Here is an 8,206-nt window from a genome sequence, read left to right as displayed (position 1 = left end):
TATATATCCTAATGTTTCTAGTTCTCTGTAATCTAACTGGGTCCATAAGTGGCCCTTTTTGTCTTTTCCCCTATTATTCCCAATTAGTCTATGTTTTATACTCTAAGGGGTCCAAAAAAAGCCAATGTCAAGTACCAGGTGAACTCTTTTAATCACAAATGTGGATCTACTCGGGAAATAATCAATCGTAATATGCTTATAAAATGTGAGGTTTAATTTATGTAGCTGTTCAATTGCTTTAATGGATCATTGTTATATTGGAATTTGAATGATGTATCATTGATTTGTCCTTTCATGTGATTTTTTTTTAATGTCCTTGGATGTACTTGTCTGTTATGTCATCTCTTCTAACCGTAATAAAGTATTATTAAAAAAATATATATATGGATTTAATAAATCCGACTCTGAAAATCCGGCTCCGAAAAGAACCAAATGTCTCTAGCGACCGCTACATTCGACAGTGAACGAAAACTGCTGAATGCACATCTCTAACCAGCAAGTATTGTAATGTGTGCCTTGTTCTGAATATAATAATACATCTTTGTGTTTGTTTATGTAGCAGTGGATATTTGATTGAACTTTGTCCACGGAGGGAAGCATCACATTCATTAAGCAATATTTATTTAGCATAAGGGAATTACAGGACAACTTCAATAGATACCAGTAAGGAATAGCGACTGGAGCTGTGTAACCCAAAGATAAGGTAGAAAGTAGACCCAGACAAAGTCTAGAAAAAATGATCTGCTACTAACATAATAAGTAGCCTTAAAGGGACAGTCAACACCAGAATGTTTGTTGTTTTAAAAGATAGATAATCCCTTATTTACCCATTCCCCAGTTTTGCATAACTAACACAGTTATAATAATACACTTTTTACCTCTGTGATTACCTTGTATCTAAGCCTCTGCAAACTGCCCCCTTATTTCAGTTCTTTTGACAGGCTTGCATTTTAGCCAATCAGTGCTCACTCCTCTGTAAATTCACGTGCATGAGCTCAATGTTATCTATATGAAGCACATTAACTAATGCCCTCTAGTGGTGAAAAACTGTCAAATGCAGAGGTGGCTTTCAAGGTCTAAGAAATTAGCATATGAACCTCCTAGGTTTAGCTTTTAACTAAGAATACCAAGAGAACAAAGCAAAATTGGTGATAAAAGTAAATTGAAAAGTTGTTTAAAATGACATGCCCTATTTGAATTATTAAACTTTTTTTTTTTTTTTTTGGATTTGACTGTCCCTTTAACCCCTTAATGACCAGACCATTTTTCAATTGTCTTACCCTTAAAGGGCCAGTAAATCTACAAAATAATGTTATATAATTCTGCACATAGTGCAGAATTATATAACATCAGCTTAGCGCAAACTTTGTACCTTTAAAAGATTTCAGTGAAAAAAATGCTACGAAATTTACTTTCACAGTACGCCGCTCCTGGCTCTGCTGAGCGAGTCTGTTTGTTTTCCCTAAGCCATCGAGCATGCTGTCTATTCACAGGCAGCCCGATCGCTCCATTAAACTCAAAGTAACTCGCTCCTGCTACCAGACCAGAGTGGGAGCGAGTTACATTGAGTTTAATGGCGCGATCGGGTTGGCTGTGAATAGACAGCGTGCCCGATGCGCTTAGGGGAAACAAACAGACCCACTCAGTAGAGCCAGGAGCGGTGTACTGTGAAAGTAAATTTCGTAGCATTTTTTTCACTGAAATCTTTTAAGGTACAAAGTTTGCGCTAAGCTGATGTTATATAATTCTGCACTATGTGCAGAATTATATAACACTATTTTGTGGGTTAACTGGCCCTTTAAGGACCAGGGCTATTTTTACATTTCTGCTGTGTTTGTGTTTAGCTGTAATTTTCCTCTTACTCCTTTACTGTACCCACACATATTATATACCGTTATTCTCTACATTAAATGGACTTTCTAAAGATACCATTATTTTATTTTCATCATATCTTATAATTTACTATAAAAAATTATAAAATATAAGGAAAAAATGGAAAAAAACACACTTTTTCTAACTTTGACCCCAAAATCTGTTACACATCTACAACCTCCAAAAAACACCCATGCTAAATAGTTTCTAAATTTTGTCCTGAGTTTAAAAATACCCAATGTTTAAATGTTCTTTGCTTTTTTTGCAAGTTATAGGGCCATAAATACAAGTAGCACTTTTTCAAAATTAGCGCTAGTTACATTGGGACACTGATATCTGTCAGGAATCCCTATCCCTTGACATGTATATATTTTTTTTAGAAGACAACCAAAAGTATTGATCTAGGCCCATTTTGGTATATTTCATGCCACCATTTCACCGCCAAATGCGATCAAATAAAAAAAGTTACATTTTTCACAATTTTAGGTTTCCCACTGAATTTATTTACAAACAGCTTGTGCAATTATGGCACAAATTGTTGTAAATTCTTCTCTGGGATCCCCTTTGTTCAGAAATAGCAGACATATATGGCTTTGTGGTTGCTTTTTGGCAATTAGAAGGCCGCTAAATGTCGCTGCGCACCACACTTGTATTATGCCCAGCAGTGAAGAGGTTAAGTAGGTAGCTTGTAGGCTTAATTTTAGTGTAGAGATCAGCCTCCCACCTGACACATCCCACCCCCTGATCCCTCCCAAACAGCTCTCTTCCCTCCCCCACCCCACAATTGTCCCTGCCATCTTAAGTACTGGTAGAAAGTCTGCCAGTACTAAAATAAAGGTTGTTTTTTTTGTTTTGTTTTTTTAATTATTTATGCAGCTGTGATGGACCCCCCCTTAGCCCCCAACCTCCCTGTCCCCCCCCCCCCCAAACAGCTCTCTAACCCTCCCCCCGTTACCTATTTGACACCATCTTGGGTACTTGCAGCTGTCTGCCATACCGTGTTTGCCCCAAAAAACAAAGTTTTTATATATAATATAAATATATAATATACCAGATCCTTTGATATTTTTTTTTTCCCCTCCCTCTAAAGCTGCAATTTATTGATCATTGGTGGCAGTGGCTGCTGCCTGTGCGCACACACACGCGCGCCCCCTTGCAGGCCCCCCCCTCCCGCATGCTCCCGGCACCCAGCTTGCACATTGCACTTACAGGAACCGGATGTCGGGTAGCAATGGGCTGCCCACACACCTCCCTGTTAAGCTCCCACCCACCAACGATTGGCACCATCGCTACCGGTGCAGAGAGGGCTACAGAGTGACTCTCTCTGCATCGGATGCTTGAAAAAGGGTATTGCAGGATGCCTCAATATCGAGGCATCACTGAAATACCCTGAGAGCTGCTGGAAGCGATCGCAATCGCTTCCTGCACTCAATTAGACCAAGGACTTACCAGGTACGTCCATTGTCACTAACTGACAGTTTTTGCAGGACGTACCTGGTACATCCTTGGTCGTTAAGGGGTTAAAGGGACATGAAACCCAAAATTCTTCTTTCATGATTCAGATAGAGAACACAATTTTAAAAAAGTTTCCAATTTACTTCTGTTATCAATTTTGTTTAGTTCTCATGTTATTCTTTGTTGAAGAGATATCTTGATAGGTAGCGTGCAACATGTCTGGGGAACTACATGACAGGAAATAGTGCTGCCCTCTAGTGTTCTTACTAATGTATAACATTGTAGCTAAACTGCTGCCTTATAGTGCTGAAGAGCATGTGCTTGAACTTCCTGCTTTTCAACATAGAATAACAAGAAAACAAAGAAAATGTGATAATAGAAGTACATTTTAAAATTGTATGTTCCATGTGAATCATGAAAGAAATTTTTTGTTTTATGTCCCTTTAATATGTTTTTGCAGCCACCTAAAAAATGTTTGCCTCCAATCTGATCTAGTTTAAGCATAGTGGGCATTGCATAAAAAAGTTACGTTATCGGGGGGCGGGTCCGAACACCGACCATGATGGCTGCTTTTATCTTTGGCTGAATCCGGGAGCTGATAGATCCGTTGCCTATCGCTTCTCAAACATATAATCCAAGCCTGGAATTACAATTGTCCTGTAGATTAATACTTGAAGAATGGATTTATTTGTGTTTTTTAACTTTGAACTCCAGCCAAGCAGACCGGAATAGATGAGGAACGCAGTGGAGGCCTAGTAACAGACCTGGCTCCTCATTTACCCTCCCTGAGTCCTGATAAGTCAGGAATAACAGCCGTATGTGCTGTCCCAATCTATTGATAAGCTGTGCTGAAGAATATTGTTTGTTCTACTAAAAAAGCAACACTTTTCTTTAGCTCAGAGAAGAACCATCTATTTTCTCAACAAAGAGTTAACATTTCTCAAGCCGAGAGCTAATGCTAGATATGGGTGCCATCGACATGTGGGAGCGCAACGTGATACAACTAATGGAACACCATTGCCAGATTTTCCAGTCTGAGCTCTATAACCTCCTCACACCTGCAAGACCCGCGGAAAAGATTTTTCCCGAAGCAACAGGCTGGTCAGGAGATGACTGTGAGGCTGGCATCATGTCGCTGCAGAGAGATTGCAGACAAAATAATCCAGTGCCTAAGGAAGCCCCAGAGGGTACATGGTACACACACATGGGTCAGGAGCTCAACGCAATAACGGCGGAGGCTTCTACTGACTTAGCGGTCAAAACAAGGACCACCGCATTTGCTAACAACTATATCCCAGAGACCTCACTCACGAACTATATATTGGACATTCCCGAATTTACGGAGCCGGCCTCTCTTCAATTTACTACAGTGGTCCAGGAGAGTTGTTTGTTCTGGATGCCCATCAACACTACGACCTTTGCTACATGGGAATCACAATCTATTTTTGAGAAGGAGAGGCTTTTGGATCTCACCCGATTTGTGCATAACCCTGAAGAGCTGGGGCAATATTTAGAGCCCTCCCATCCTGCATCCCATTGCAAAGCGCAGCATAAGCCAGCCATTACCGACCGGCTTCCCCGACATGGAGTGGGGTAAAACTGGCCGCATTCTACCAGTGTCAGTTCCTCTAGGTACTGTGAGATCTGTTTGTTTTTCACTGACACCGGGGGAATAAGCCCCATGCCTTTGAGAGAGAACGGGAGTGCACTGTTGGAGAAGCAAGCTACAGTTTGGAGGACATATAGCCAGGAAAGACTTAGTCTAAGTAAAAGTTGGTGCGGTCTCCTGCTACTTTCTAAAATAGTACTTGGGGTGAGTGATTACACTAATATGTTTATGCAGGCTTTCCACCTGAGTCTTGGACAGGGGCTGTGGATCACTCCAGATATCTAATTAGACATTTTGTCCCCATGCATTTTTCTACCGTTTAGCTGCAGCAGACTTTAAGCGCATGTTGTCACACGCTGGAATTTTTTTTTTTTTTTATGATTTGCCTGGTAACCGCAGACCTCACACATGCTTTTTATTATATTGATGCCAAACCTGTATCGGCTTATATGTTATGAATAGAGACTTGGTTTTTGTTTTTTCTCTTCTAGGTACCTACATGGCTCCCTCCTCAATCCTGAATTCCCAGTTATATTGTTTCTGTTTAAGTTGGCTGAAATAGATTTATAGGCTATCTGCTCTCTAGGTACTTGCAAACTACTTCATATTTATATACAACATAAGCAGGATTATTTATGTCAGTATCCTGGTGTTGGCCCCTACATGGCAGTAAATATGTGTTGCATTTTCACTTCATCCTGAACTTTGGAGGCTTTAAGACAGACCCCTGTGAATTTTACCTTAATATAATTATATTTGTATAACTTCCTTTAATCTCTACTCCCTAACCTGAATTAGTAGTCTATTTCATCATACGACATAGCTTTTGGTATATTCCTATAATGTGAGGCACACAAAGCAGTTCAAGCCAATTCCTGTATTAACTGTACATTTCCTACAATACCTGGGGTGATATTAGGGGGTCAATTACCCCATGTAGCAGGTGGGGATTTTTAGAAGAACACTCCAACTCAGATTTTAATATGGACCCTTAGAGGCTTTAATACAGATCCTTGAGAATTTTGCCCACACTTATATGGTGCATACTTTCCCTTAACTTCTACTCCCTAATCTGCATTAGTAGTTTATTTCATCATATGACATAACACTTGTTACACTTCTTTGTTCCCCATAGAAATATCAGCGTTTACATTTAACCTAACTTGTTTAGCTCATACTATTGGCATCGACGGTTCCTTTATTGCTATATCTTGCAAATTCATACAATGGGTCTCAAAATGACCCTTCTATTTTGTTCCCCCCACACACCCCTCCCCAATTCTTCTCTGTGACAAATGGTCCAAGAGTGGCCGTCATTTCTCATCAGGGGGGATTTATACTTTGAGCAGTTTTTTCAATGTCAGGGGATATAATATTTCTTTAAAAACTGTATTGACCATGTATTCATGTACTTGGACTTGCAAGTCCATATTTTCACTATTTGTTTACTGTTGTTATATGACTATTTGTTTAATAAAAATATAAAATTGAAAAAAAAAAGTTACGTTATCAGTGTTGTTTTATGTTGACTTTAGCAAGTTGTCTACTATTTAAAAGGCTAATTATCTGTAACAATTCCCACTGGGAGGATTTTGAAGAGGCTGCCTAAAGGGACACTGAACTCATATTTTTTTCCATGATTCAGACAGAGCATGCAATTTTAAGCAACTTTCTAATTTACTCCTATTATCAATTTTTCTTCATTCTCTTGCTATCTTTATTTGAAAAAGAAGGCATCTAAGCATTTTGGGGTTCAGAACTCTGGACAGCAGTTTTTTATTGGTGGATGACCAATCAGCAAGGACAACCCAGGTTGTTCACCAAAAATGGGCCGGCATCTAAACTTCCATTCTTGCATTTCAAATAAAGATACCAAGAGAATGAAGAAAATTTGATAATCGAAGTAAATTAGAAAGTTGCTTAAAATTTCATGCTCTATCTGAATCACAAAAGAAAAAAATTTGGGTTCAGTGTCCCTTTAATGATGATAATTGAATCAACCATTCTCTTTTCACTTTCTTTTCAAGCTTTGCACAGAGGTATTTAGCAGATTTACAGTTAAAAAAAAAGATAGGAGTTGAAATGTCAGGTAGAATATCATAATGTAGCGAAGAGAACAGTTTCTGCTATGATCTAGTTAGAAATTTGTTTTGAAGTTTCCTCTTTTGTGCATTAGTGCACAACATCATATGAGCCATTAAAATGATATTTAAAGGGACATGAAACCCAAACAAATTTATGATTCAGATATACATTTTAAAATAACTTTTCAAATTACTTTTATTCTAATTTTTTTATTTGGTATCATTTGTTGAAGTATCAGCAATTCACTACTGGGAGCTAGCTAAAAGCATGGTTAAGCCAATGACAAGAGGCTTATATGTGCAGCCCCAATCAGCAGCTAGATCCCAGCTACTGAGCATAACAAGGTAAATTTTTTTTCCAAGAAAGGATACCGCGAGAACTAAGCAAATAAGATAATAGAAATTAATTGGAAAGATTTTTAAAATTCTATTCTATCTGAATCAAAAATATTTTAAGTTTTAATGTCCCTTTAAGTTTATAAAATTAAAGGGATTTGAAAGTCAATATTAAACTCATGATTCAGATAGAGCATGCAGTTTTAAGAGACTTTTTTTCAGTGTACCTTTACTATAAAATTGACTCTTGGTATCCTTTGTTGAAAAGAATACTTATGTAAGGTCAGTAGCAGCAAAAGTACTACTGGGGGCTAGCTGGTGATTGGTGGTTACACACATTTGTTTCATGTCATTGTCTCACCAGATGTGTTCAGCTAGCTCCCAGTAGTGCAGTGCTGCTGTGGAACTGACTTTAACTATATGTTTACCCCCATTTGCCGCTTTTAAACACATAGTTATATCCAAGCATCTATGTAATACTAAAATGATGTAACACATTAGAGCATTTACGTTTTGGATTGTTCTGTCCCTTTAATAAAACCGTAGTGCATAATTTAGACACTCCTTCAGTCATGTGTATAGTTTCTACCAGTACATACAGCTCTTTAATTGTGGTCTGTATACGTCATGAACATAGTTCCGAAAGGCGCTACAATAGAAGTCACTGAGAAAGTTACATCATGGATGAATTTATAGACAGTGAAGCAGTGAGTCTGGTTAAAATTCAGTGAACTCTCTTCATTTCTGTTGTCTCTGATGGAACTTTGATGAAATTGTGAGGTAAATATCTTTCTTTTTTACATAAAGATTTTCAGGTGATATTTTCTAGTCAGCTTTTTACAGCTATGCT

This window comes from Bombina bombina, chromosome 1 (assembly GCF_027579735.1).
Source record: "Bombina bombina isolate aBomBom1 chromosome 1, aBomBom1.pri, whole genome shotgun sequence".
In the NCBI taxonomy this organism is placed as follows: Eukaryota; Metazoa; Chordata; class Amphibia; order Anura; family Bombinatoridae; genus Bombina; species Bombina bombina.
Note: the sequence above shows the minus strand (reverse complement) of the source record.